The sequence below is a fragment of the Oratosquilla oratoria genome, chromosome 36 (assembly GCF_046742065.1).
Source record: "Oratosquilla oratoria isolate Oo_2021 chromosome 36, ASM4674206v1, whole genome shotgun sequence".
NCBI lineage: Eukaryota > Metazoa > Arthropoda > Malacostraca > Stomatopoda > Squillidae > Oratosquilla > Oratosquilla oratoria.
The window spans coordinates 7581274-7588773 of record NC_134812.1 but is presented as its reverse complement, the minus strand read 5'-3'; positions in this window follow the sequence as shown (position 1 = coordinate 7588773).

The window sequence follows — 7500 nt, the reverse complement described above, 5'->3', positions numbered from 1 at the left end:
GAGGAAGGGGATTAGTACGCGAGGAAGGAAGGAAGGAGTAGGAGGAGGAGGAGGAGGAGGAGGAGTAGGAGGAGGAAGAGGAGGAGGAGTAAGAAAAGATGGAGAAGTGGAAGGAGAAGAGGGAGGAGAGGAGGAAGAGGAGGGTCAGGAGGAAGTGGAGGATCAGGAGGAGGAGGAAGATCAGGAGGAGGAGAATCATGAGGAGGAGAAGGAGAGGAGGAGGAGAGGAGGAGGAGGAGGAGGAGGAGGAGGAGGAGGAGGAGGAGGAGGAGGATTAAGAGAAAAGATTATTAAGAGAAGTAGGAAAAGACTAGAAGGAAAAGGAAGAAGAAGAGACATAGGGAAAGGAGGAGAAGGAAGAGGAAGAAAAGGATAGAGGACAGAGTAGAAAAGTAAGGAGGAGGACGGGGAAAGAAAAGGAGGGAGAGAGAGAGAGGGAGAGAGAGAGAGAGAGAGAGAGAGAGAGAGAGAGAGAGAGAGAGAGAGAGAGAGAGAGAGAGAGAGAGAGAGAGAGAGAGAGAGAGAGAGAGAATTAGAGAGTGAGAGTGAGAGAGGGAGTGGGAGAAAGAAAAAGGGAAAAAGAGAGAGACAGACAGACAGACATATATATATATATATATATATATATATATATATATATATATATATAGAGAGAGAGAGAGAGAGAGAGAGAGAGAGAGAGAGAGAGAGTGACAGACAGACAGACAGACAGACAGACAGAGCGAGCGAGCGAGAGAGAGAGAGAGAGAGAGAGAGAGAGAGAGAGAGAGAGAGAGAGAGAGAGAGAGAGAGAGAGAGAGAGAGGGGGGGAACCAGAGAGAGAGAAAGAGATAAAGAGAGCTAGAGAGAAAGAGAGAGAGAGAGAGCGAGCGGGCAACCCTCACTTGTGGTCCTAACAAGCGAGGGAAACCCAACAACAGAGGGCAACTTTTAGCTTCATCTCTGCTCCAGTGTCGTATTACTTTCTGGTAATGTCAGCCTCTGCCACGACTTGTTACTAAAGCTTCCGTCGTCTCTTTTAATCAACACGCCGTGGCGGTGGTGGTGACAGTGGTGATAGTGGTTGGTGGTAATAGTGGGTGGACTGGGGTTCTGGTAATACTGTTGGTGATAGTGATGAATAGTGGGTAGTGATGGTGTTAATAGTGTTTTTAGTGATAGTAGTGGTGATAGTAGTGGTGATAGTGGGTGGTGATGGTGGTGATAGCGTTGGTGGTGATAGTGGCGGTGTTAGTGGTTATGATGATAATAAAGTTGGTAGTTATAGTGATGGAGATAGTATTTACGGTGATAGTTAATAGTAGCGGTGTTTGGTGATAGAGCTAATGATAGTAATATTGGTGTCAGTGGTGCTAGTAATGTTCTCGGTAATGCTGTTGGTGTCAATAGTAATAATATCATTGGTTTTAGTGGTGCAAGGCCTTTCTTACGTCATTGAGACCTTGCACCATTCCTGTGTATTTACCTCAGTTGAGTTACTTGGTCCGCTCAAGTCTATTGTCAAAGACCTCCACACAATTACAAAGTTAATTAAATCTCCTAATTCACCTCAACTCTACAAAATCTATTTTCACTACCAACTCGCTGGCGAACAAATCCAGTCTGTTACAGGTGCCGACAGGCGATTTTATTCAGTTAAAGAAGTAATTTAGTCAGTCAAAAAGGAATCAAAGAGAATGTCTACATTATTAATGAATCCAAAGATTTTTATTTTATTTTACTCATTTATCTATTTATTTATTTATTCATTTATTTCTTTATTTAAATTTATTTACTTATTCATTTATATATTAATTTATTTATTTATTTATTTATTTATTTATTTATTTATTTATTTATTTATTTATTTATTTATTTATTTATTTATTTATTTATTTATTTATTTATTTATTTATTTATTTATTTATTTATTTATTTATCTATTTATTTATTTAATTATTTATTTATTTATTTATTTTTGACGTGGCCATTTAGGACCACACGCCAAACAAATTCCCCCAAATCAATCAAGTCGCCATATGACGTCACAGAGATGGGTCGTGACGTCATCCGTCCAGTCAGCAGACTCCAAGTTGAAAGTGGAGTTAGCTTAACATATCATGTCACTAGAGGTATTCGTAAAGCGCAAACCTCGGCCAAGGCAGTTGTCCACACCAACTTTATAATATTATGATAAGCTTTGGGAGGTAGCTTGCCAAGGTTAACCCAAAAAATCATACAAACTATAAATGAAATAGAGTAGATTACAATGAAAAAACACAAGATAAAACAAAACAAAACTAAATAAGATACATTAAAGCAGCATAAAATAAAATAGAATAAAATAAAATGAAATAAAATAAAATAAAATAAATACAGTAGAATAAAAATGGAATAAAATAATATAGATAAAATAGAATAGAATAACATAAATCAGAATAAGATGAATAATGAGAATAGAATAAGCAATATATATATATATATATATATATATATATATAAGTACATCATAATATATAAGGACAAATGTATAAGTACATGCATAGCGTATATATATATATATATATATATATATATATATATATATATATATTATATAAGCACGGTTTTCACATCACCGTGATACAAAGTAAGATTACCACAGGAGAAAAGAACCTTGAATACAATAAGAACTTTCGTAAATTATATCCTCAGACGTATTACATAGAGACAATGGCTTAGGTGAGATTAAGTGTACGACTATAAACAAGCACGGACAAAAGAGAACAAAAAAGGTGACATATGTTCACATGAGAGAGTAGAGGTACATGACCTTACATACCTCAATATAGCTGCCTAGGTTAATCTGAGGTCTTATAAATTAAATCTCTTAACAATTTATCGCATTTGAAATACCCATAAATCGTGTTCATATTCTTTGCATATGTTTCTGAAATCAGTGTGGAATATACGTGCCTGAGAGAAATGAGGATGGATAATATTTAATATCAGGAACACACACACACACACAGACATACATTCAAATAAACACACACACACACACACACACACACACACACACACACACACACACACATATATATATATATATATATATATATATATATATATATATATATATATATAGTAATTAGGTAGCAGCATTTCTTGAAGGCATATCCTTTTGAAGTCCCGAATGGTCTTTACTGACGAAGCTCATCTAGGCTTTTCCTGAAAACCTTATTTTGTCTCTTAGCAGTTTTGGAAGTGAATGGAGAAGACCACCGTAATTGATGTCCACCAAATGTCCATATACTTTAAAATTTATGAAAGAAGATTAACGTAAATCATAAGAAAAATATAACAAGTGCTGAGCCAGAAATCAAAATTAAATCAAGAATTTACTTCGTGATTAAGAAAATGCGGAACCTCGTCAAACATAACCACATTGCTCCTAAACCACGCCCCTTATATCAATCTAATGTAATTTAGGATTCTAAGTGCAAACAAGGAGACTGTGAACTTCTATATATTTAAAGTTATGTTAAACAATTTTACAATTACTCTCAAGAAGACTTACAAAGCATGTCCAAAGTGGATCTATTAAACTACAAGAGAAATTTCTAAAAAAAAAAAAAAAAAAAAATCTTCACTTGGCAAGAAATACTTAAAACTACAAAAATCCGTCACCAATAATAAACAAAAAAAAAATTAATTAATAGCGAAACTGTTCATAAAACGGAAGAACATCGTAATATTAACAAATAAAACGCAAGAGGAAAACGCACATCACAACTATTTGGATACAGACACCAAATCAGTACAAAGAGTATACATAATCTACAACACATAAATCATATACAGCTCCTTATCCCATAATAGCCTTGATAATGGGTTGTGAGTGCATGAAACGTCCAAATGTGTACTTACATATATGTATATATATGTATATACATATATATATATATATATTTATATATGTGTATATACATATATATATATATATATATGTATACATATATGTATATATATGTATATATATGTATATATATGTATATATATATATATATATATATATATATATATATATATATATATTCTGTTGAAAACGACAGCAAATTCATTAGAAATTAATTTCTTTCTTAAGCTTTCTAGCTTTCGGAAAGTAGATTTCTGGGGGAAATGAGAGGGGAAGAAGCAACCGAATATGCTTAAAAGAGAATCTCCTGCCACGCTTCACGAATATATATATATATACATACCATAATCATTGTTAAAATACATTTCCAGTTTCCAGCCCTTTGGATTGAATATCCGATTCCTTGTCTGGAAATAGACTAAAGACTGTTTCCAGGAAATCATGGAAATTTATTTTGTTGAGAAAGAACAAACTTTCTCGTAAGACTTACAATGTTATCTCAAAAATCATCTTATTGGTCACAAAGCCCAGCAAGTATTGCAGATTCTTTTGAAAACGAAAGATTAAGATCGTGACATTTTTAATGTCTTGTTATGTCGTACTTGAATATCTCCCCCCACGATAATCTCCCCTTCTAAGTTTCCCCCACTAAGCTCCCCGCTCTCTTAGCCTTCAAGAAGAATCGCCCCTTCTTCATCATCATCCTCCTCCTCTTCTTCCTCCTCCTCCTCCTCTTCCTTCTCCTCCTCTCTTTTCCCCCCTTCCCTAAGCTCCCTTTCTAAGTTTCCCCCACTAAGCTCCTCGCTCTCTTAGCCTCCAAGTAGAATCTCCCCTTCTTCCTCCTCCTCCTCCTCCTCTTCCTCCTCCTCCTCCTCTTCCTCCTCCTCTTCCTCCTCTTCCTCATCTTCCTTCTTCTCCTCCTCTTTTTCCCCTCCCCTTCCCTAAGCTCCCTTTCTAAGTTTCCCCCACTAAGCTCCCTTTCTAAGTTTCCCCCACTAAGCTCCCCACTCTCTTAGCCTCCAAGAAGAACCTCCCCTTCTTCCTCCTCCTCCTCTTCCTTCTCCTCTTCTCATTTTTCTCCCCCTCCCTAAGCTCCCTTTCTAAGTTTCCCCCCACTAAGCTCCCCACATCCCTAGCCTCCAAGAAAACTTCCCCTTTCCTCCTCCTCCATCTCCTCCTCTTCCTCCCCTCCTCCTCTCTATTTCCTCCTCCTCCCTAAGCTTCCTTCTACGTTTCCCCACTATGCTCCCTCCTCTCCTAGCCTCCTCTTTCTCCTCCTCCTCCTTCTCCTCCTCCCTTTCCCCCTCTTAAGCTCCCCTTCTCAGCTACCCGCACTAAGCTCCCCTTCTCTTAGCCACCAAGAATAATTTCACCTTCCTCCTCCTCCTCCTTCTCCTCTCTTCTCCCCCCTCCCTAAGCTCCCCTTCTAAGTTTCCCCCCCACCAATCTCCCCACTCTCCTAGCCTCCAAGAAAATTCTCCCCTTCCTGTTTCTCCTCCTTCTCCTCCTCCTCCTCCTCCTCCTCCTCCTCCTCTTCCTCCTCTTTCCTTCTCCCCCCCTCCTCCTCCTCTCTTTTCCCCTGTCTATTCATATTATGTCTTTTGTAAATGCATGCATTCTTTTATTTTTTTACATATGTTTTTTTTCGTTTTATTTTGACAGAAGATGAGATGAAGAATGGGATGAAGAAAGATAAAATAGAAATCATAGGAGATATAAAGAAAAACTAAAAAGAAGAAAGAAAATAGAGAAAGGAGAAAAAGTAAAAACTCAAATGAAAATAATGACAGAAGAGGAAGTGAACAAAGTAACGATGAAATAGAAAAAGAAAAAAAAAGAAAAAAAGAAAAAAAATATGAAAAAATGAAAATGAATGATTAAAAGAACTAGAAAATAAATAAGGAGAAAAAATAAAGACAAATATGAAAATGATGAGAAATAGAGATGAGAAAAGTAAGATAATGAAGAACACGAAGAGAGCCCCCCCCCCCAAAAAAAAAATGAAAAGAAAAAGAAAAGAAAATACGAAGAAAAAAGAGAAGAAAAGTAAAAAAATATATAAGAAAAAAGCAAAATAAATAATTAAAAAAACTCTAAAATAGATAAGGAGAAAAGGTAAAAAATAAAATAAAAATGATGAGAAAGAAAGATGAGAAAAATGTGTTAATGAAGAACACGAAGAAAGCAAAAAATAAAAAAATCAGAAAAAAATTAAAAGAAAATAAAAAGATTACGAAGAAAAAAATGCGAAGAAAAAAGGAAGAGAAAAATGGAATAAGAGACGAAATGAAAATATGAGAAAAAAAGGAAAAATGAATGATTACAAGAACTAAAAAATATACAAGGAGAAAAAGTAATATATATATATATATATATATATATATACATATATATATATATATATATATATATATATATATATATATATATATATATATATATATCCCACAAGATGAAAATGTAGTAGCACATAATTTAAAACATATATATATATATATATATATATATATATATATATATATATATATATATATAAATATATAATGAAAAAGGGAGATGAGAAAAATGCGATTATAAAGAACACGAAGGAAGCCAAAAAAAGCAAAAAAAGAAATAAGGAAAGTAAACAAAATACAAAGAAAAAAGAAAAAAAAATGAAATAAAAGCCGAAATAAAAATATTAGAGAGAAAAAAAGGAAAAATTAATTTTTAAAAGAACTTGAAAATAAACAAGAAAAAAAATAGAAAAAATATATGAAAAAGATGAGAAAGGCATATGAGAAAAATGCGATAATGAAGAACACGAAGAAAGCAAAGAAACAAAAACAGAAAATAACGAGAAAAAAAAAAAAAAAAAAAAAAAAAAAACGAAGAAAAAAGGAAAAGAAAATTCGAAGAAGAAAAAGGAAAAGAAAAATGGAATAAGAGACGAAATAAAAATTGGAGTAAGAAAAGGGAGAAGGAAACGAGATCAGAAATAAAAGAAAAAGAAAGAAAGAAGAACATAAAAGAACGAAGCAAAAGAGGAATGACGAAAAGGAAAAACGTAGTTAAAGGAGTGACAGATTCATTCATTTATTCATTTATCTGTTTATTTATTTATTCATCTATTCATTTGATCTTTATTTTTTAGCTTCATTGATATATGTATTTTTCTATTTATTTATTTATTTAGTTATTTATATATTCATTTATTTGATTCCATTTTATTTTCTACATATTTCATCTTTCTGTCTATTCTATCTTAATTGATTTTTGTTTCGTTTGAAATATTTATATTAATTAATTAATTTGTTTTATTTGTTTATTTATTTCATTTTTATTTATTTATTTATTTATTTATTTATTTATTTATTTATTTATTTATTTATTTATTTATTTATTTATTTATTTATTTATTTATTTATTTATTTATTTGATTATTTTGTCCCGCTTAATTATGGAGCTTGTGTACAATGAAGTTCTTTAACTTTGTAACTCTTTGTAACTGCAGAAGAATAAGAACAATAACAAGAACAAAAGCAAGGAGAACAAGAAGAACAAGAACAAGGAAAGAGGTCAAAAGTACTCCAGCCTTAGTACTTGAGACTCGTGGTAACTGAGGGCCAAAGAGGAGGAGGAGA